The sequence below is a fragment of the Anoplopoma fimbria genome, chromosome 24 (genome assembly GCF_027596085.1).
Source record: "Anoplopoma fimbria isolate UVic2021 breed Golden Eagle Sablefish chromosome 24, Afim_UVic_2022, whole genome shotgun sequence".
NCBI classification, from domain to species: Eukaryota; Metazoa; Chordata; class Actinopteri; order Perciformes; family Anoplopomatidae; genus Anoplopoma; species Anoplopoma fimbria.
Genome location: NC_072472.1, coordinates 9,549,796 through 9,572,051, shown reverse-complemented (window position 1 = coordinate 9,572,051; position 22,256 = coordinate 9,549,796).

Genomic DNA, 22,256 nt, shown 5'->3' with positions numbered 1-22,256 from the left:
TGGGCTTATAACTCCTGAGGCCATAGGTCCAAAAACACCCACTGGTACTTGATGGTTGGTGAGAACTGCAGTTGTTGTGGATGTTTTCTCCCTAACAGCCTCAATGGTATGTTTATAAAATAAAAAAACTTTGCTGCCTGTAATAATTAAAACAAATACAGCAACAACAGTATCAGCTGGACATGAGGTGTTGATTAATCTCCACACCAACTGCTCAGCTATTTCAATGTTTCAGGTTATGATCTAATATTCAAAATGAAAATGATGAATATCCCTGAGCAGTCTTTGTGAGGTTGGGATAAAGCACATTACATCATAGGACTGTTCCATTAGATGTAGAATATCAGATACCTTTACATGAAAATGTGTTTTGTTTCATTGAAAATAACTTTCTTTGAGCATTTTCTCATTGCAAGTTGATCTTTAAAACAGATTTGGTGATATATATCTAAACAGCTTCACTACTGTTACACACAACTTATATCTATACTTAACCCTCAGCTGACAAAACATTAACAGTATAAAAGTATCTTTGATTAATGTAATTTTGGTGGAAATAGACACAACAACATAAGTTCACTGGAAAATGTGTCAATTACAGTCAATTGTTTGAGTGTTTGAATTAGATACAATGAGAGGAAATAACTGTCAGCTTTGAGTCAGCCCAGCTCTCTTATCAAACTGGTTGAGCTAAAGATCAGTTCAGACAAACAGCCACAGACAATAAATGGTGTTTGTCAACTACAGACTGAAATCTTCTCCGTAAATGATAATGAAACTGCTTTACATGTGGGTGCAAAATAAATTAAACGGAAAGAAAACACACTCTGTAGCTTTAGATGCCACCCATGTTTTTGATATACTACTGATTATGTAACTCTGCAGGAAATGAATGACAGAGAATCAACTGCGAGAACCTTATCTACTGGGTGAAAGTCCTGTGTTTGTTTGACCAGTCCACCCACTTTATACTACTTCATTCGACTTCCGGAGTAGTCTAAACATCTTGTCAACAACTACTGATGACTTGCCCACGTAGAAAACTATGGGTGCAGGTGTTATGACGTGTTATAAGTCAATATTTTCCTTTACGTGTGTCTTGACTTGGCTTTGACAGTGCAGATTTTCCCCCAGCAATGGCACAAGTTAGAAGATTAAATAAAAAAAATGTACTCCTCTTTGAAAATGCACCCTGGGATCAGGGTGACCTTTGTCATTCAGAGGCAGAACTATTAAAGGGTCCTATTAGTGCCACTAAAGGTCACAGGTTTGATTTTGTGGCAGCCTGCATGGACAAGAATGTGGCCTTTTAGAGTGACAGGATGTGGTCAGTCTGAGTAAGAGCATCAGCAAGATATACAACTGTTAACATTCCAAAAAAATGCAACCAAAGTCAACATTTTAACTACATTTTTAAACTATTATATCTGGTATATGTAAATTAAAAAAAAGACAGAAACCACTATCAAGTTTCAATACTATGAGGTGAGCCATCACTGAGACATTATCCTATGTCATCCACTTAGTACGAAGCTGCACTCAGGCGTCACAGCGTGGCATTGGTCTAAAAATGGCTCCAGGTCTATTTATAGATTAATGGATGGCTGTAACTCCCCTCAATGTCACCCAATGACACAACAAGAGCCAATGTGCCACTGTCATTGTGAAATGTTAGCAATCAATGATAACATCTTTGAACACGTTAAGGCTGGCTGTTTGCAAAAGGATAGTAACATGTTTTGAGGATTTGCCCATAAATCACACAGTCTGCACATTTCTCTGATCATAATGTAACTAAGCAAGCCAGGCAGTACTGCATCTCACTCAGAAGGATGAGGTTCTTTTGTCATGTTTGTGTGGGAGTTTGTGACCGAACTCGTGCATGCATTTATGTGTGTGTGTGTGTGTGTGTGTGTGTGTGTGTGTGTGTGTGTGTGTGTGTGTGTGTGTGTGTGTGTGTGTGTGTGTGTGTGTGTGTGTGTGTGTGTGTGTTTTACTAAATATAGCTTTGTTTCCTTGGTAACACCTGAGGATCACACTACCTTTAGCACATCAACTCCCATGAACATTTTTGTCAATGAAAATGAGCCATTCATCAAATGCTGAACTGCATTTGCAAAGGTGAAAAAATAAAATTACAGTTATTCTTTCTCTTAGTCTTTCATAAGGCACATAAACACACACACAACGACACTCACTCCACTCCACCTCCCAACATGCATCTGTGATCACATAAAGTCAGTTACGCTCTGGAGGGGGTGTGTGGAAAGGAGATCCATTATTTTAGCTTCTGCCTGACGCTTTTGTGTGCAGCTCAGCAGCTGAAAGGGAGCGATCAGCCAACCATAACAATCCATAATGGCTTTTCTGCCTCATCCACAAGTCTAGAAGCGTGCCTCCGGTCGGGGCTATCCCCGTGCGCCGCCACAAACCCCCCTTCTGGCTCCAACCTCCACCACCCTTGATGTGCGGCTGGATGTGTAGGGACTGTGAATGTGTGTGTGTGTGTGTGTGTGTGTGTGTGTGTGTGTGTGTGTGTGTGTGTGTGTGTGTGTGTGTGTGTGTGTGTGTGTGTGTGTGTGTGTGTGTGTGTGTGTGTGTGTGTGTGTGTGTATGGGAATTTAGGGCCATGGCTGTGACTGTGACAGCGGAAGACCCCATTGAAAAGAAGTGGAGTCAGCCAGTGAACCGGGGGCCCCTGAGCCTGTCTGATCACGCAACAACAGGGGCACCAGGCCCCAGGATCCGTGCAGAGCTGACTGGTTGGATGTCCTGAGAATCAGCATGGAGTTTTGGGGCAAAAAGTCTCTTTGTAGCTTCATCAAGAAACAAAGAAAAGCAGAATCAAAGTGCAAGAGCTTCATTATAGACTCATAACTTAATACTAACTGGCACATTGAAAGCAGAACGCAGTGGCACATAATTTCTCCACCAACAGAGGCCTGAACAGACCAGAATGTAATGCAACCAGACATGTCGTGCTTAGAGTAACAGGCGGTTGCTCTCTGTTTTTTCTCAAATGGAATGTGTGGATAGTGATTCGATTTCAGCTTTATTAATTTTCTTCATCCACTCTGGAGAGGAAAATGTGCAAGAAAAACATACATTTTCAGATTTATGGTGCTTAAACTGAAATTATACTTCCAACATAGCTGCAGGTGTCTATATGACTAAAATGTCATCATCTAATCATGTCTGCATGTGTCTGCGTGCAGACTAAAATTGATCTATGGACATTTTTGGGTATGCAGACACCCAATGTAGTAGAAATGACTGGATATACTCCAAAACATGTGTTACAGTTTTGTTTATTCTACAGCGGGTATCTGCTACACCTTGTTCACACATTATTATCATCAGATGCAGAACAGAGTTGAGTGCACATCCACAAGCCAACACACACACACACACACACACACACACACACACACACACACACACACACACACACACACACACACACACACACACACACACACACACACACACACACACACACACACACACACACAAAATTTACAACATTAAAAAAAGTTTATACTGAACATCCTATCCCAACAGAGGTAGATTTCTGTTTAAATCAAAAAGCGTGAGCATTGGAAACACACTTTTATAGTTAGTTTAGAACATAAATTATAGAAGGTGCACTTCCTTCCATAAACCGCTGCCTGAGTGCTGGCAAAAACCACAAACAAGCTTCCATAAAAGATTTACCTGATCAGAGCAAATGCCTAAATTCCTGCACTCTTTACAACTGGACCAAACTCAGACACAGGCCTGTGGCTTTTTCAGGTATCACTGGGTAGTTTTGTTAGGCACTCAGGTATGCTGGATATGTTCCAGCTCCGATGACCCAGCACGCGATGGATGGTAGTGGTTTTAGGACTTTAATGAAGTGCCCCTCTGTCAAGCACTGATATGGAAATATGAACTGTAAATGGTCAAATGTCATAGCCACCTTGGTTGACAATAAATAGTAAGTGACCTATAAATACTCTATCATGTGTATTATAAACTTATTTTATAATACACATAAATAAGACATAAACAGGAAAGTCAAAGTGATACAAAATTAATAATTAGAGTTATAATAATGACAAAATGGTAGAAGGTGAGTATTTCAAAGGACATAGAGATAAATAAATATGTATTATGACTCAGATGTAATCCAGTTGATTACAACACTGTGTTAATCAGTTTTAATTAAGAGACAGGAAATTGTTTCAGAGCCTCTCTCATCAGCCCTTAACTGCCAACACTTAATACCATCATGAATTAACAGCCTTCTTTTACAGGAGCATCGGTGTTTAGGCACCAGCGCTGGCTCTACAGTGAGTGCCTCCTCCTTCCCCTGCTCTCTGCTGACCACTCCCAGGGGAGCAGCATCCATTTTAGGGGAGGAAAAGAGCAACGGAAGAAAAGGCAAAATGATGGAGGAGAAAAGGAGAGGGAGGACTAAGAGAATTAAGGTTATATGTCAGGGTGGGTGAGCTGGAGAGCAGTAAAGGAGTCGAGAATAGTGAAAATAAGAGGAGATGAGAGGAAGGGAGGAAAGGAGAGTAGACAGGGAAAAAGAGAGGGAAATCAAGTAGCCATCCGGTGATCATTTTACAGGCTGAGGGGAAGTGTTCCCGGAGAGGGGATGGAGCCAGACAAATGACTGAATGAGAGCTAAGTGGGTGGCAACACTGGCCTATAACAGAGCTATACTGGCCTTCATCAGTCCTACAGGTAGACAACAGGGATCTACAGAGGCAGATTGTGACTTACAGGCAAAGACACAATAGTTTTACTTTTCAGCTTTCTTTAAAGTTGAAGGGAGGATTTACACACAGAGAGCCTTTGAAAGAGAGGAAATAAGGGAGTGCAGTTACATGTCAGGTCAAACAAGCACACATTTTCAACAGGGTATTATGTCATAGCTCGTTTTTTTATCAAGTTTTGCAAACTATTTTGAGATGTTTTAAGAAAGCATTCAGGCGAAGAGTGGGAGATGAATGTCCTTAAAAAAGGTTGTTGAGATTTTTCAGGCTTGAACAAAGTGCTGGGCCGAAGGACCAACCGACATTGACTTAAAGCCATGTTGCATGGTTAAAACCTTTTTTTATATTACTATTTGTTGTCACGGAGGTATTGTTTCTGCTGCATCCCTGCACCCGACCGTAAGTCCTGTTGTGTGTTGTTAAAATTATGCTTTTATTGCGGTTTCTTCTTTTAAGTTTATTGTTAAGTAATTTGTAAGTTATTTGTCTGAAGACACCAAACCTCCACTCTCACCCTCTTTCACCTAATTCTCTGTTTCTCCATTACCTCAGAGACTTTCCCCTTCAGTCTCTGTAATAACCAGGCCACTCTGCATTACACATTATAAATTAATAGCCCCGTGTGTTGACATGAGGTATCGAGTGTGTGGTGCACTTTGAGCACAAGACAAATCTCGGGGTTTGTTGGAGAATTGAATGTTGTAAAACAAAACCGGCCATGCAGAGGTTTCCGTAAGCAAAACGGCAGATGGCGGGGCAAAGGAGGTGAGTTTAAATATGCAGAGCGAGAAGAATATGAGACAGATGGTCATTTGTTGACTAATCTCTCACCGAGCACCTTCTGCACATTTACACTCTGGCCAGACACGGCTGGTTTAGGACCCAACTCATTTGTCTTTCTCTTTTTGCTTAAATGTTGTTCGCCACATCCTTTCTTATACTTTCTTTTTCTTGTCTTCCATGTCACCATTCATGACCATACTTCTTTACGGCATCAACAGGTTTCAAGCCCCCGAGGGCATTTTAAATGTCAGTTTCCTTTGAATTTAGTCGATATCTCATACGGCTCTCCCCAAAGTTCAAAATCAGATGAAACCAAATGAGGTGTGATGATGATGAGAAAACTGAGCACCAGGTGTCCCTGTCTCTCCTCTGTCTGCCTCTATTCACCCCCCTCTCCTCTCTGTCTCTCTCTCTGTCCCCCCACCTGGTCTGCTTGGCAGCCTCATAGTCCTGGAAAGTGAGTGAGAGATGCTGGAGAGCATTTGGTTTCAATGCTAACAGATACCATAAACTTCTGGTGAGAATCTAATAAGGAAAAGTGCTCTCTTCCTGTAGCGCAGGAAGACAGAATTACTCTGGAACATATCAGATATTGTCAGTGCCCGTGTACCTGTCTGTGTTTGTGGAAACTTTTGGGGTTACGACTGAAGTAAAGAGGGTTTGGCGAAACTCGGCAATGAAGATCTTTGAATAAAAAATAAAAACAAATGTGTAACAAGTGTAACCATTTGTGTCTCTGCCTGTGTGTGCCAATAAGTGTGCCAATTCTTGTTTGTATCTGTGGCTTTGTGCATGCATGTGTGTGTGCGTGTGTGTGTGTGTGTGTGTGTGTGTGTGTGTGTGTGTGTGTGTGTGTGTGTGTGTGTGTGTGTGTGTGTGTGTGTGTGTGTGTGTGTGTGTGTGTGTGTGTGTGTTCAGGAGGAGTCCTGTAAGGCCCCTGGTATCCAGCAGAGGAATGCAGCAGTCTCTTGAAAAGTAGTTATCAGCTAATGAGAATTCCACTCGGAGCAGGAAGGAAGGGCTTAGAATGCGTGTCCCTCAGCGAATTGGGGCGAATGTTAATCACGATGCCTTTAAGTGCACGTGCACGCACACACATGCTTGCATGCATGCACACACAGGAGTCTAGACCGAGCGGAGAGCTGCAGAGCCTGACACACGAATGGATGGGAGGGGGAGGGGGGGGGGGGGGGATGGGGAGAGAAAAGAGAGGATGTTTTTAAAAACTAGGCTTGGTGTTGTCTTCGTGGTTCGGAACTAATTGGTTTCAGATGAAAATCAGCGCGCACAAACTCGAGAAGGCCTTAATGTTCCTTGCCTTGCACTCCATCACCCTTTCACTCCACCTCTCTGTCTTTCCTTCACTTTCTCTTCCTCCTGGCTTGTTGTCTTCCTGCCGCCCCTGACCGGGCAATTCATCAAACTTCATCTTGTTCTAATGCAACGACCGCAGTGTCATGAGGGCCATAGCTCAAGACAGATGTATTTAAGTAAAAAGCCACAAAAATGAAAAATGATAAGTGGAAGTCACTCTGTTTCTCCACCAAACACACTGACCACTTCCCTCTCTAGGAGTCTGTATTTCCTACACCCTCTCTCTCCTCCAATCTCTCCTTCAATCCATCTCCCTCTTTCTCTCTCTCCGTCTCGCCTTCTCCTCGTTTTGCCGTGAAGGACACCGGGCCTCTGGAGATCCCTTCCCTCAGGAAAAAAAGCAAGCGTACCCCTCCCTCCTACTGTTTTTTCATAACCTATTATTTATGTCTGACAGACCTCCTCCAGACAAATGGCTGCCATATGGAGAAAGAGAGGCAGAGGAGAAAGAAGGAAGGAAAAACTCTCTCTGCGTCCTCTTTCTCCCTCTGGCCTCGCAAGTTTCTCTTCAGGGGTTTTTGAAATTTCGATCAACTTTTGACGACTCTTCGTGGGCTGTGTAAATATTTCCTGTTGGATAGCTTCAAGTCTCGTGCCACACGAATGGCGGAACGTACGTCTGAGCTGTCTGCTGTCTCATCGAGCTGATGGCCATATCAATCCTGTCTCATTGTAAAAAGATGTACAGCTTCTGTGGGCTGTAAACCACCACCACACTCACACTGTCTCCGTGGTCCATGGAGACACATTTCTCTGCCATATACATGTGAAGCCTTCAGCACGACTAAATGATTTGTGCAAACACAGTTCAAAAGGGCTGTTCGGGATTTATTTAGATATGGTAGTGTCATAGTTAGTCAGAAAGCGAGAGTTTTAAAAGTCCTGCAAATCTCCACTCGGCAAAAATGAACAGCAGCCAAAAGGGATGAGCTCAATCTTTATCATTTTTGTGTGAAAATAAACAAAAAAACATATTTTGGAATACACTTTGACATAGTAGTACTTGCAGCTTGAAAAAAAATCGAGAATAAAAAGAGGAAGGGTGTCTGGGGAGTAAGTAAACCTTCATTCGGAGCATCTCGTCCGAGTCTAAATGAAGGCCTATAGTTGCTGAAAAATCATGACAGGATTGGAAACAAAAACGCAAATGTAGCACTGATATGCTATAATGTCTCAAAGCCAGTGATGCTTGATTCATTAATCACATCATGAGGAACATAAGAGAATACAATATAGTTGTATCTGCGAACACAATTTATATGATATGCTGAAAATTCAGAAATTCGTGTCAAACTTGTGCAACATTTTAATGGAATCATAACTTTGGTGGTTCATTGCGCTTGCTAAGAGAATATTCAACTTAAATGACCTCCCCATTTTTTACTGTAGTTCCTTTATTTCTCTGTGTCTTCTTTTTTTTGCATTTGTCCTTCTGTAATTCCTCGTCTGCTTTTTTTATTTAAGTTTGTCCTTCTGCGGTTAGTCTTCCTGTCTCATCTTCACTGCTCTTTGGAGACCCTCTTCCTGTCAGAATAAAAATGCCTCTTATGTCTGGTCCCTGAGGGAGCAGCTGGCTGGCTAATCCCCAATGGGACCCTCTCCTCTTCTTTCTCCTCCTCCTCCTCCTCCTCCTCCTCCTCTTCCACCCTTCCCCCCCTTCCCTGAATCTCTCTTCCTTCCTTCCTTCCTTCCTTCCTTCCTTCCTTCCTCCATCTCTAGTGTAATAGCTCCCTTGTCCATGTCGGACAAAACAGCACCTTTGTGGCCTCTCTGCCTTTCCCTCCATCTCTCTAACCCCCCACCCCACCCTTTTTTGTTCTCTTGGAGCGAAGCAACATTTAAAGCAGGAATAGGGAAATTGTAAACAGCAGGTTTTTGGGCCTGGAGGCCGAGGCAGAGTCCGACAGGGCTCAGAGTCCAGCAGAGCAGAGAAGCAGGCCTTTGTTACTGGGGGATTAGTGAGGGAGGTTAGGGTATGGTTGCCACCTCCAACAGCATACCCCCACACCTCCACCTCTAATCACCACCACCAGTGCAACACACCCTGTTACACACACATACCTGCAAAGAAATTAAGATTTGACTTGCTTTCCAAGTCTTACAAACATGATCTATGTAAGGAACACTTTCACTTTACATCTGCTTTACATACACAGATGTTGACTTGGCTGTGTCTGACCTAATATGTGCAAATCAGTATTAGTTGTTTCATTATAGCACTGTAGTCACTGTTACTCTTACAATCATCTGGGGAAAGTGACCATCTGTGTGACATTGTGATTCAATAAGGAAGGCAACATTTTTTCTCCATGATGAATAATGAATGAGCCAGGGTTTTTTCAGAATCCACTTATCTCTTCAAAGCTTTTCAGCTTACCTGCCGTCTGTCTCCAATCGCTCTCTCTTTCTTTGTTTCATTGTGTTGATCAGTTCTCTATACTGCAGTTTATTCTACATGTCTTTTACCAGCACACAAGTGACTACATGTTAAACGACAGCACAGACTGAATTCAAGGTACAAAATGTTTCAAAGAGAAGTGAAACAAACACGGCAACTGTAGTTGAAGGTGGCCATGATAGCAGCCAGCCAGAGGGTAAGACTGAAAGACAAATGAACAAATGAAAGAAGCTAATAGTTACGTGCTGAAATTAAATCAGGGGTACTACTTGTCGTGAAACAACACATGACTGAACTCATATTGTATGAGAGGCCTAAAATCAACATTTAAAAGTGGTATATGTTTAATTTGTTACGTGCATATCTTATATACTATCAGATAACATATGCACTGCCATGTGTTTTGCTTTTAATATGTATGTTGTATGTTAGGTAATTCGAAGTGGGATGAGCATCTTTGCATAAAAGTATAAACATTGCCTGAACAAGGGTTTAAAGAAATTACTTATTATGGTAATGCAATAGAGTGTTTAGGCTGCCTGCATTTAGTATAGTACAGTGTTTACTCAGATATGGAAAAAAATTCAAATCAATGGACTAATCTTGAACCATTTCAATGTTGGATCTTATATATCAAATCAGTTGAGTTGCAGCAAAAACAATATATACCCACTACTTTGAAGCAAATTTAGAGTGCATGACGGTAAGTAGTAGTGGTGCAAAGGTTCTACAAAGCCCACAGTTCAGTTTGCTTTGTGGTTTTTGGGTCACGGTTTGAGTTAAGTTTTGTTTTGCACATAAGAGAAGAAAAACAACCATTTTTAATGCATTTAAGCTACATATATTGATTGATAGTAATGATTGATATTTATATATCATAAGAAGCCAAAGCACTGATTTATATTCATTAAATTAGGCAGCCTACTTAATGGTCAAGCAGACCTAAGCTCAGATAATTACCTCTTCTTTGTCTCTTGCTCCTCATCAAATAATTTGCAGGACTGTATCTTATAGCGATGCCACGGTTCATTGAAAGGTAAATCTTTTTACAATTCCGTTTTGCAGGTATCATTACTGCAAAATGACTTGGCTTAACAAACACCCACAACTTCGGATTCAAACTACAAACCGCCTGTAGGCACAAAAAGCAAACAAATAGAGAAGTAGACACACAAACACAAACAAGAATATGAAGACTGAAGTTCCAAAATGAGATAATGACATAACTGCTCCTGCATTAGCTACTGCCATGAAAATAAACATTCAAGATAATTGACGAAATGCTTAATGTCTTGATGATTACAAAAGAATCACATTGTCGTTAAAATATATCTGCGCATGAACCATATTCAGGAATTTTGGTGGATTCAAAGAATTTTTGAGAGAAAACGCAGCTGGAGAGCTTTGATTTGCAGCCATTAATTAGAAACACTGAAGGTGTCTGCCTTCGTGACAGACCAGCCAGCTGAGGCTTTTAAATCTTTGAACTACAGCGGAAAGGTGTACTAAAGGGCAGTCCATCAGCATTGACCATTGTTCCTATTTTAACAATCCATCAATACCTCACTGTAAATCACAAAATGACATTTCCTGTCTTCTGAAGAAAATCCCCAGCATGTGGCTGGAAGGTGTGTGCCCTAAAAAACACACGTGCAAACTGGTATCGATCAAACACCACGGCTGGGCTTGATGTGTGTCTGCCGTGGAGAGAACGACAACCTCATGTTCAAGATTTAGCGTCGAGCTGGAAATGCAAAGTGAGGCAGGTTAGTATCGCTCTTTGATGAGAGATATCAAATGGCTTTTGAGGGTTTTCCTCTCTTTGCCTTTTATGTTCTCTCTCTCTCTGTCTCTCTGTCTCTCTTCCATCCTTTCTGTCTCACTTGGTTTTGCGCTGAACTTTCCATCCACAGTCTGACTCTCCCTGTGTGTGTGCTTTGAACTCCTCAAACTGTTCTTTTGAAGGGCAGAGTCATAAAACGTCCTTTTATGCGGGCCCGGTCTCTTTGATGGGGTTGTCACTTTGTACAATGCGCCGCTCTAAGCCCCAGAAACTTCAGACAGGCATGGCCACACCCACGCAGACCGACAGACAGACAGACAGATAAACCTCATGGATGACAGGGAGACAGTCCAATTTGGTACATTTACATGAATTTTTTGCAATAATGGTTGAAGCCAGGAAATTGAGATTCTGGCTAATGATATTCAGGCATTAGGAAATGTGCGCTGGCAAGCATGGCGTTATCCACCATTGAGGTCCGGACAAAGTACAGAGATACTGGACAAGCCTAGCTTCTTACCCGAAACCAGGGAGTAGGGGCAACCAGTAGGCCCCAAACAACCCCACATGTTTACCATTGGAGCCTCTGTTGTGGTGTCACACTCTGTGAATACTGTTTTTCGCCACCTGTTTTCTTTCACCCATGGTTCCTGTTCACTCTTACTGTACCATCTGTTTTCTCTCGATTTTCTTGATCTTTGATATGGAAGGGTTTCTGTTAAAAGAATAGAAAGGTTTGACACTGTGGCTTTCTTGCAATATGTTCTTCAAGTCTGGTAGACTCGGCTTATTCTCTACTTCTCTCTTGGCTTTGGACCGATAGTTAAGTAAAAGAACTCTATATATTATGGTATGGTACGGCACATATACACTATGGTATACTAGTATCAGGCTGTAGTCAAGACCTACTTAATCAAGTCCAAGTCAGGTCCATCACCAGTTCCAGTCAAGTCAGAGAAATGACTAAGTCAAAAGGCAGTCCAGACCAAGTCAAGACCGAGTCCAGAGAAATAGACAATAGTGTCTATCTAAGGTTTATCCTCTGCTCTCGTGTATAACCGAGAGCACACAGTTTAACAGCTCATTTCAGTTTATGCAGGCAAAATGCAGTGTAGATAACAGACAGGTTTAACAATGGTACAAACAGCACATGTAGCACATGGAAAAGTAGATTACTGGCCCTTAGAATTTAATTATTCGCCTTGTGTGTTAAATAGATATGCTTGGTGTTTACAAGCTATCAGCTAGATGTGAAAAATTGAAGGCCAATGTTGGAACTTAAGGGGAACTTCAAAATCAGAGGCAAAACAAACCAAATATTTAAAAATGTTCCAACCTGCCACTGTCAACAGGCAACAACCAGGAAGTGCAGAGATTCGCACAGCTGTATGTGGCACTAGTTTAAGCTGGAAGATGTTTTCGAGTGGTGGAGCATCATAAAACACACTGAACAAGAACAAGACAAGAGCAAGACTTTCACCATACTCTAGTCCTACAGCCCTTTTAAGTCTGTTTCTGCTACCTACATCCGATTCACAATAAAGCCTCCATTGGTGGAAAGCAGCACAAAAGGATCAAATGGCATCATCAGTAACTAGACATAGCTCATACGTGTCTGAAAGGAATCAGTACCTGAAATTAAGCTGATAGCTAAAAGTGCGAACAGGAACGTGGGACTGAAAACCAATTCAAACCCACAGAGATTCCGGTATATGCTACAAAAATTACCCAGAGCTTAGCACAGCGAGACTTTAAAAAACAGAGCTTTCTCTCCATTACATGCTCAGTCAAACATATTTGTACTCATATGGTACATATGTTATATCGAGCTAAATTCAGCACTCTTGCAAATTTCCTGAAGTGTCCTTTAGCAAGACTTAGAATCCCCACCAGTACAGTAGGTATGCTGTTGCAGCTCACCCTGATCCTCAATGTCCTTGAGGAAGAAGGCAAGACAAAACCACTCCCTAGGCAGAACAGGAGTAACCTGCCCACCACTGCACGGACTAATTTTGAATTGTAGTGGCTCCTACTGACTGGTCAATAAGTTACTGTAGAGGTATATTTGATCAGCCGGAGACACCCCTTAACCCTAACTTACTTTACCATGATCAACAGATTATCATGTGTAAGTGTACCAGACTCAAACCAAAGATTTAAAAATCTACCAGGCATTTAAGGCAGATGTATCCTTTCCTCTCTTCTCCTGTTGGTTCCCAGTTGTCAAACACACAGTGTGGGTTGGGTTTCCCATAAGCATCCCAACACTGAGACAATCTTTGTTCCATTGTGAGCCGCGAGCACTGAGAGAGGCTTTTGGGAAGCTGGAACCTGGCTGTTCCCAGGATCCCTTTCACCTGAGCAGGAGAACAACAGGGGGAGAAAGTGGGTAAAACAGAGATCGGTTGTTGGAGAGCAGGAGTAATGTGAATAGAAACAAGTATGCAGAGGCACACTTTCACACAAGAATAAAGAGACACATACACTCACACACATATACATGCAATGGACCTTCTTTCTTTGACACACACTTCTAACGGACAGTGTTACACTACAGGTCCAAATGCTGGTCATTGCCATTCATACAGTCGGTGGTGTGCACAGAGGGCCCTTTGGACATGTCTATGCATTAACAGGACACGTCCATGCATTATATTTGGCCTAAAGTCAGAGGCTTGCGAAGGAGGTAACGTGAGGATCTTCCAAATTGCAACCAATAAGCCACATTTCCTGTATATCCCTGCATGACAATGTGCTGATCGTTTGCTCCAAACAAATACCCAAAAGAGAAGCATGGTCCGGACGCCAAAGTCTGTGTGCGTAACTGCTACAGTAGGTGAGTGCCTTGATGGATGGCCCCAAATTAACTACTTATTGTAAAATCTCGAGTAAACTTAAAACAAACAAGTTGTTTGACGCGTCATTTGAAGCCAAAATTGTTCAAATTGGCCTAATGGCGCAAACTTTCAGTTTCTCCTTGAAGGCATTCACAGTGTTGCATCCATTAAAAGTGCCAGAAATATTTGTGTGGAGCATGAAAAAAGAGAGCTTGAGAAAAAATAAACACGTTGCATCTCATGGACAAAAGGTTCAATTCTGTGATGCTGAGTTTCTCAACTTGCTAGTGCATTGCTATTCTTTTGGATACAGAAAATTGTATTGACAGGGTTCCAAAAACGAAGTCATTGTCAATTCTATAAAATAACTTTAGTGAGTTCCCCACATGCTCTTGAAAACAGAAAAAGACATTCTGACTCAAATTCACACCACCACTTGACAACATGGAAATGAAATGAGAAGCCAGAGAAGGTTGAGATGTATATCAAACTATGTATTTGTACTACATATCATTTTAGAAACACCTACAAGCTAGTTAGCATCTGTATAATGTATGCCCACTGTTTCCAACCAGCAATTATGACAATGAAGGAGGAAATGGAAACCTATCGAACTTTATTAGTGGCTAACACTTTAAATATTAACCTTTGCAGCTGTTAATACCACTGATGGTGATGCATTCCTGAAACAACTAAACTCAGAAGTTTACTGCTCATGATATGTCAAGGTGTCCTTTTGAAATGTATTGCGGTGCTACCAAAGCGAAATATTCTTGAGTCAGGAAGCTAGTCTTTAAAGAAGCAGAATGTTTGTATGACAGGACCCCACTAACTTCTGAAATATCCATCACCCTCACATTCAGAGTTCAGCGGAAGTGCTGTCAGGGTTGAGTATGTGAAACAGATTTCTGGGACAAGATCTCTATACAAACATCATAAGGTCTCTGTTAAACTGGTTTGATCATCAACCTGTTTTCTTGCTGAGGATGTCTTCCGCTCTTTGGTCTGTAGAGTGTGTGTTTGTGTGTATGTGCTCCTCTATAAGAAGGTCTAAGAGGATGTAAATCACCCCGTCAAAAGTGAGCGCTGTGAAAACATCCTGAGTGCACACTGAGACACCAATACACACACACACACACACACACACACACACACACACACACACACACACACACACACACACACACACACACACACACACACACACACACACACACACACACACACACACACACACTAGATTTGTCCATGTGAGATGAGTAATAACTCAGCTGGTGGAGAAAAGTAAAGGAATCAAAATTAAAATGAATACAAGTGCTTTTCTTTGTCTTTAGGAAGAGAATATTAAGATTTTAACATTAACATACATTCATCACAGTCATTTTGTGGGGAAAAGATGAGTCAAACGGCACCCATCAAGTTTTTTGTTAGTCTGACAAAAAGTACATTTCCAAACCATATCCAACATGATCATTTACAGATAACCTTTTAGTTTCGACCGCAATATCTTTTTTTAAAGACTTTCATCTTACAGCCTCTGCACATGTTGCAACACCATAATTCATGAACAAATCTGTCCCACGAACATAGTGAAAAAGGGTTTTGTTTCCACTTTCCTCACCTCGGAAACTTATTTTTTCAGTTTCCTGTGTCAGTTATAGACGGCTGACAGTGTTGCTACACCAGAGAGCTAAATATAACACAAAGACATCTGTGGTAAGAAGGTTTTGAAATTATGCAGATAAGCATTTCGCAGAGATGTGGGCTGCGGCAAAAATGTGAATTTCCCGGTTATTGTAAGACGGCTTCATGAAAGGATTCTGAGAAAAGTAAGGTAAGTTCAGGAGATGTGGATTTATTTGAAGAAGCCATTTGATTCACTGGACGAAAGGTTCAAGACTTTGGAACCTTAATATTAAGCTTCTCCTCCTTCTCATTATAGACCTGTAATTTCAGTCATGATGGGCTGAGAAAGTTCCTTAACCGTTTAACATAACAAACGCATGGCAAAGAGTATAATGTGACCAGGAACCAATTTCAGATGGTCAACTAAATTCTAGGTTATACCTTTAAAAAGCAGTGCCATATGAAATCAGAACACCCAGATGCTCTTTGTTTTTTAACCTACGTCCTTGTTCTATTCTTAAAATATCCAAGTCATATACATATTGTCCTGTAGCTGTCATTGTGAAATAAGAAAGTGCTTTGATGGCTGTCAGAGACCAATCGAGTCATGGGTCAATGGGTCATATAGCAACAGGCTGCAAAGGCCACAGAGGAAGAGAGAGAGAGAGAGAGGCACAGAAGAGAAAAAGCAGGAGGGAAAAGACAAATGCTTATCGCTTGAGCGCCCTCGTGTCGGCAGCGCCATCTCTGACTGTCACCACCTTGAGTGACACACATTAGGGTTGAGGGGTCAGCAGGGGTGAGGAAGTGTGATGTATGTGGGTGGGTGGGTGGGTGTTTGAGGAGCTGTAAACTTCCCCTGGAGAGGAACCATAAAAGCAGTTATTGCAGGACAGGGTTTGAGCCTGTTTGACCAAACACTCTCAGGAACTAAACCCAGGAAATAGTTTCTTTATCTCATTAACTATAAAATTACACCAATAGCAGATTACAAAGCAACACATCTCACTTGCTTTTTGTGTAGTCAAGAAGTCTGCTATTATTATGTTTAAAAACCAGCGACGTAAAGCAAAGTTCCCATCTAAAAGTCTTAATATTGATAGAAGTGATTACGAGCGCTTGATTGCCAGTTGTTTCCAGATTTGTGTTTCAAAGCTGTTCACACTAAAGTACTACCCAAACAGAAGAGACTTTTGGGAGGAACAGGAAATATAAATTGCCCAGGACCTAACACTGGAACTAGAGCACCAATCCTACTCCTAAACTCGTAAAAAACTTGTCATATATAAGTTTAAAAAAAAATCCTATGTGCACTCTGATGACAAATGTAATCACTGCCTGGATTATGTTCAGAGGCAAGGCAACTTTTTTTAGAATGAATGAAGCTAAATGTATGTACTGTATAGCACAGCAGCAATAATAAGTAGCGAAACTTCTGCTGACTCTGAAAAGTCATTTTTTTAAGAAAGCTGATCATGACAGAGGAGTTGTGATTCACACTAATTTACTGTATATGCATTTTATAAGGTGACGCATATTTGTTGAATGATTTATTAAAAAAATAAATAATGAATCACTGACAATCAAAGGGACAGGGACACATTTTAGGACAGGAATGAAGCAAGTTAGTGTTAGAAGTTGTGTGCCGCTGTATGTGTTTAAGTGTTTAGGTTTGTTTAAATTTAGTTAATCTGCACAACAGAATAGGTACAATTACATTTTTACAGTGAAGGAGAGGAAGGAAGTCCGAAAGGCTAATTAAGAGTCATCTCCTATTTAAACCTCAGTGAATTCAATAACCATGGAGGTCTAAATGTAAAACAGGTTAAAAGGAAAACCTTTTTTTGCGTAGTTGAATATGAGTGTATGTCTGAAGATACATTTAAATATGATATCTATCTGGGAGATTTTGCCTGCAATTCATGTATTTAAACTTAAACAAGCATGTTTACATATAATTAACCTAATCTGAAGAAGGCAAAAATATATTTTTTAAACAGTGACACAGATGGATCACAACTGTAAGAATGTTAAATCTTTCTCAAAAATTCTGTGAAAAAAATACAGTATGATGGATATGTAGCAGCCCAAACAATATTGCAGTAGATAAAATAATGAAAAATGAGACCATGACAAAAAAAGAAAGAAAGAAAGGTTCAAAATGCTCACATGAGGCATTTTGAACCTTGGCGACGAGCCAAGGGAGAATAATAGATGAAGGTGAACGGGGGATGGTGAGTGAAGGTGGAAGTGTGTGTGTGAGTGACAGAACAGAGGATAGGTAGGGGGCAAGGCAGTAGGTGGGCGGTGTGACCATTGTGAAAGGATAGGCTACTGTTAGTCGGGTGGGAGCTGCAGAGGAGATTGGAGGTGAAGTAAGGGTGTGACTGACACATGGATAGAGACGACTAGCAGGGGGTGGTGGGAGGTGGCAAGCAGACAATAATGGTGGCAGGACAGGATGGGGGGGTGTGCTGCATTGACGAGTGTGAGTGTGTGTGTGTGAGTGTGTGTGCCACTGGAGGCTATGCATGGTTTCCATGTTGTTTCAGGTGTCCATACACCCCCAGCCAACCAGCAGGCCCTGGAGGAAGGACTGGCAGCTCATTAGCCTGATCAAAGACTCCACTTCCCCCTCTGGTTCAACACACACACACACACACACACACACACACACACACACACACACACACACACGCACACACACGCACACACTTTGCTGTGTTTACCTGGCTAATCCGAGGCTAATCTGCCTGATATGCAGGATGTGGGGATCAATTAAGGAAATGAAGGTGTGGTGGAGAAGTGGGGGGGGAGAGGTGAGGTCCAGAATTTCCTGGTCAATTATGCAGATGCTGCACCTTTTAAAGAACAGAGGGTCAGGGAATCTAGACCTAACTGCCAGATGGTTTGTAACACAGAACCATCTCAGACATCATTTTAACATTCAACATTGTGTTTTCCCGATACAAACAGAGCATAGTTCTTTGCAGTCAGGGTGTTATTAAATAACTGTTTAACTGTGCTATCAGTTAAAAGAGAGCCACTTGTCAAATAAAGGAAAATAGTGCTGGTCAACTGAAAGACAGTCAGGAGAGAGAACATCATTTTTATCAAGGAAAAGCCTTCAGATTATAATTTGCTCTTCTATAAGTGAAATAAAAGTCCTGTTCTGATATACCTGATGCTATCACAGCTTCTAAGATGACCTCTGTTCATGCTAACAAAGAAACATGCAGACCTTTTGGTTATAAAATAAACTAACAAATAAGCTCTGATGGCAGATGGATTCATTGGGTTTACATTTCATGTTCTATTTCCAATACATTTGTGTAAAATACATCACTTGAAAATAGTTCTTATAAAGCAAAGCAAAGTCAATCAGCCTCAAAAGTTAGGTAAACTCTAAATTGGAGAACTGAAGTAAACATTGGGCTATATATATTTATATTTATATATGTATTGTCTATATATATATATATATATATATATAGACAATACATTCATTATAAACCAGATTTCACCTTTACATGTTTTAGGAATCAAGTTAGGTAACCAGGCACATAAATGCGCTGCACAGTAACACAGCTCATCTGATGGAGAAAAATATTCTTTGTGGACTACAATGAGCTGACTGAGGATATAATCATTATCACTGACTCAGCTCCTGAAGCTGCGATGATTCATTTTAGTGAGAATCGTATCATGTAAAAATAGAACCGATAGTGAAAAGCCGCTGTTTATTTTCTGGTCACATTGAATCAGATCCTGATTCATATCCTGTATTGACTGGACCTTAGTTCGGAAATTGACCACCTCATCATCTATCACAATAAAAGAGCCTGTGAGTCAAAGCATCCCTCTTGAGCCACATCCTCTCTGCTCAGGAGGAGATCTTATTATGTTAATCAGAGTCTTGTGAAGCACACTCACTATACTCACATCTGGACACAAATTCACATGAACACACTCAACTCTAAGGGGCTAAATCTGCTTTATATACACCTTTTAAGATTTGTCCATCTCTATAGAATACTCATATTATAATCCCACTGAGTGTTTACATCAGAGTTCATTCAGATCATTCTGAACAACCAACTGTAAGCCACGTCAGCTCCATAAGTAGACAAGATTGTACTTTATATAAAAGTGCTAAATTCCCTTTATTTTGTATTTTGGACCAGAAAGAAAAATACATTTAGATTAAATAAAATTAAAAAATTAAAAAGAGTCGAGGAAATTCCAGTTAAAAAAACACCTAATAACATCAGGATGTGAGCTCAGGTTAAAGAAGGTTTAAAAGAAGATGTTTTAAAATATGATATAATGAATCAGTGAGACTTAACTCCTCAGTCTGGCCTTTCCAGGGCCTTGAGCCCCTAAAGGCTCAACCTGTCTTTTCCATGCCTTTTTCCCAGTACTGTATATGTGGCAGGGTTGAGAAATCTCTGAACAAAAATTAAATTCATAGTTTAATGTTATAGGAAAGTATGAAGCCAGAGAAGATGATAAGCTGAGCTTAGCATAGAGACTGGAAATGAGTGGAAACAGCTAGCCTGGCTAAAAACTAAAGTTAAAAACTCCACCTCCCAGCCCCTCATTTTATTTAATCCGAACACAAACAGAATGAGCAAAAATTACAGCAGTGACTCCCCGGGGTGAGCTTTGGAGGAGCTGAGAGAGCCCGGATAGCTGTTTCTCCCTCTTTCTAGTCTTTATGCTAAGCTAAGCTAATTGTGTCTTGACTCAGGCTTCAGACCTAAAGTGGAGACATGAGAGTGGTATCAATAAGTCCTCTCGTCTAACTCTCGTCCCAAAATGTTGAACTGAAAACCATAATAATGGAGCTCACTTAAACATGTAAGGTTTGTTGAGAGAAAAAAAATGAATTGTAGGTTTACAGACTCTTACAGGTAAGCAGTCTCTATGACAGCATCGACCGGCTGACATCAGGTATTTAATAAATGCCGAGCATAGGACTAATCCGTCCTGTTGCAGACATTCTTTCGTAAGCCTGCTTCTTTAAGCATGCACACTTCACATCTGACCAAATTGGGAAATTTCCACAGTTCCCCAGATGAAACTGACGATGAAACTGACAATGAAACTGACGTCTGCCACCCACTTCATTCTATGTTGCTCTCCAGACTGATGGCTAACAGGAAGTTGCTGTCACTGTCTCCTTCCTCTGCTCCCCTTTCCTTCTCCTCCCCCCGATCATTTTATTCCCTTCTCATCTCCTCCTCATCTTCCTCTCACCTCCCTCCTCCTTTCCTTTGATCTCTACACCCCTCTCATCTCGCCTCTTTTCTTCTCCCTCTTCCGTCCTTCTGCCCTCTCCTCTCATTTAACTCCCTTTTTCCACTCACCTGATCCTCTTGTCTTTCCTCCTCTACTCTACTCCTTTCCTCTCCTCTTGTCCTGCCGTCCCTCCTCTGAAGGCTTAATTTAAGCTTGTCATCAGAGTGTCTCTGAGCTGAAGTTGGATACTGCTGATGCTGCAGCCACCACGACTTCTGGGGTGCCGATAACTCGCCCACAGTACTGTTGGTCTCTATTTGTGCCTCTTTCACATGACAAAGTGATTATTTCTCAACATTTTTTAAACTCAAACATGTGAAACAAAGAGGAAAAATGAAATACATTTGGTTCTCAGACAGTCTGAACATAAGGTTGTGGATTTGGTGTGGACTTCACCACTGTGTTGTCTGACTCTGAGACAGTCTGGCTCCTAAATTTGACTTTAAAAGCAGCATTGGTGCCTAATGTACCTTTTTCCTGACATATTTTTTAGGTTTTTATTTCAATGATTTCCATTTTGTCTGTTGGTCATTGCAGTTCAACATAGTGCAACTTAAGAAAACACATGCTTAGGGCAAACATGCTTAGGCTCCGTGGAACACTAAAAGCTGCCCGAGACAGGTTCCGCACTGTAACACAAGAACGGTGCCTTACAAAAACTAAAAAGACCTCCACCAAATAATTGTCCTATGGGTACTTTGTCAAATATTCAGATCTGGGTCAATATTTTCAAAAGACTGTTCTACTTTTTGTGTACCACATACATACATGTAAGAGGAAAAACAATGAGAGAAAGAGGCAGTATATGTTGCTCCAAGATGGGTCAGGAAACCACCCAGTGGTAAAAACAGAATGTGGAACAGAAATGTGGACTATTCACAAATGACCCCTTCAAATCACTGCAAATACCTATTCATGATTAAACTGCGAGATTATTTTGTCTGTGGGCTGAAATAGTTTTGTGACGTGACACTTCACTAAGTGAGCAGATGTACTGATTCAGAATAATTTGATCACAACAGTAAGAGTAGAAACTATTGGGCTGGAAAAAAATTGGTGGGTTTAAGTTCAAAACTTTAATATAATATAATAATATTTTCTTTTGATGCTTTAAACTAAAACAACAGAGATATATTTATACTTGTTATACTTATTAGATATGTATTATGTTTGTATACATGTAGTCAAAAATGTAAAGTTGAGATGGGAAAAAAACGGTTTAGTTTTGGCTTTTTTGGTTCTCGTCTGGGCTGGAAGAACCCCGCAGGGCGAGAGGAGGAAAGGAGAGCTCCGGTGGAAGTTGACCTTTGACCTTTCTTCAAGGGAGTGACAGGACCCCGACTGCACTCCGACCTCAAGGGAGCGACCAATCACTGAAGCGTGACCTGCCG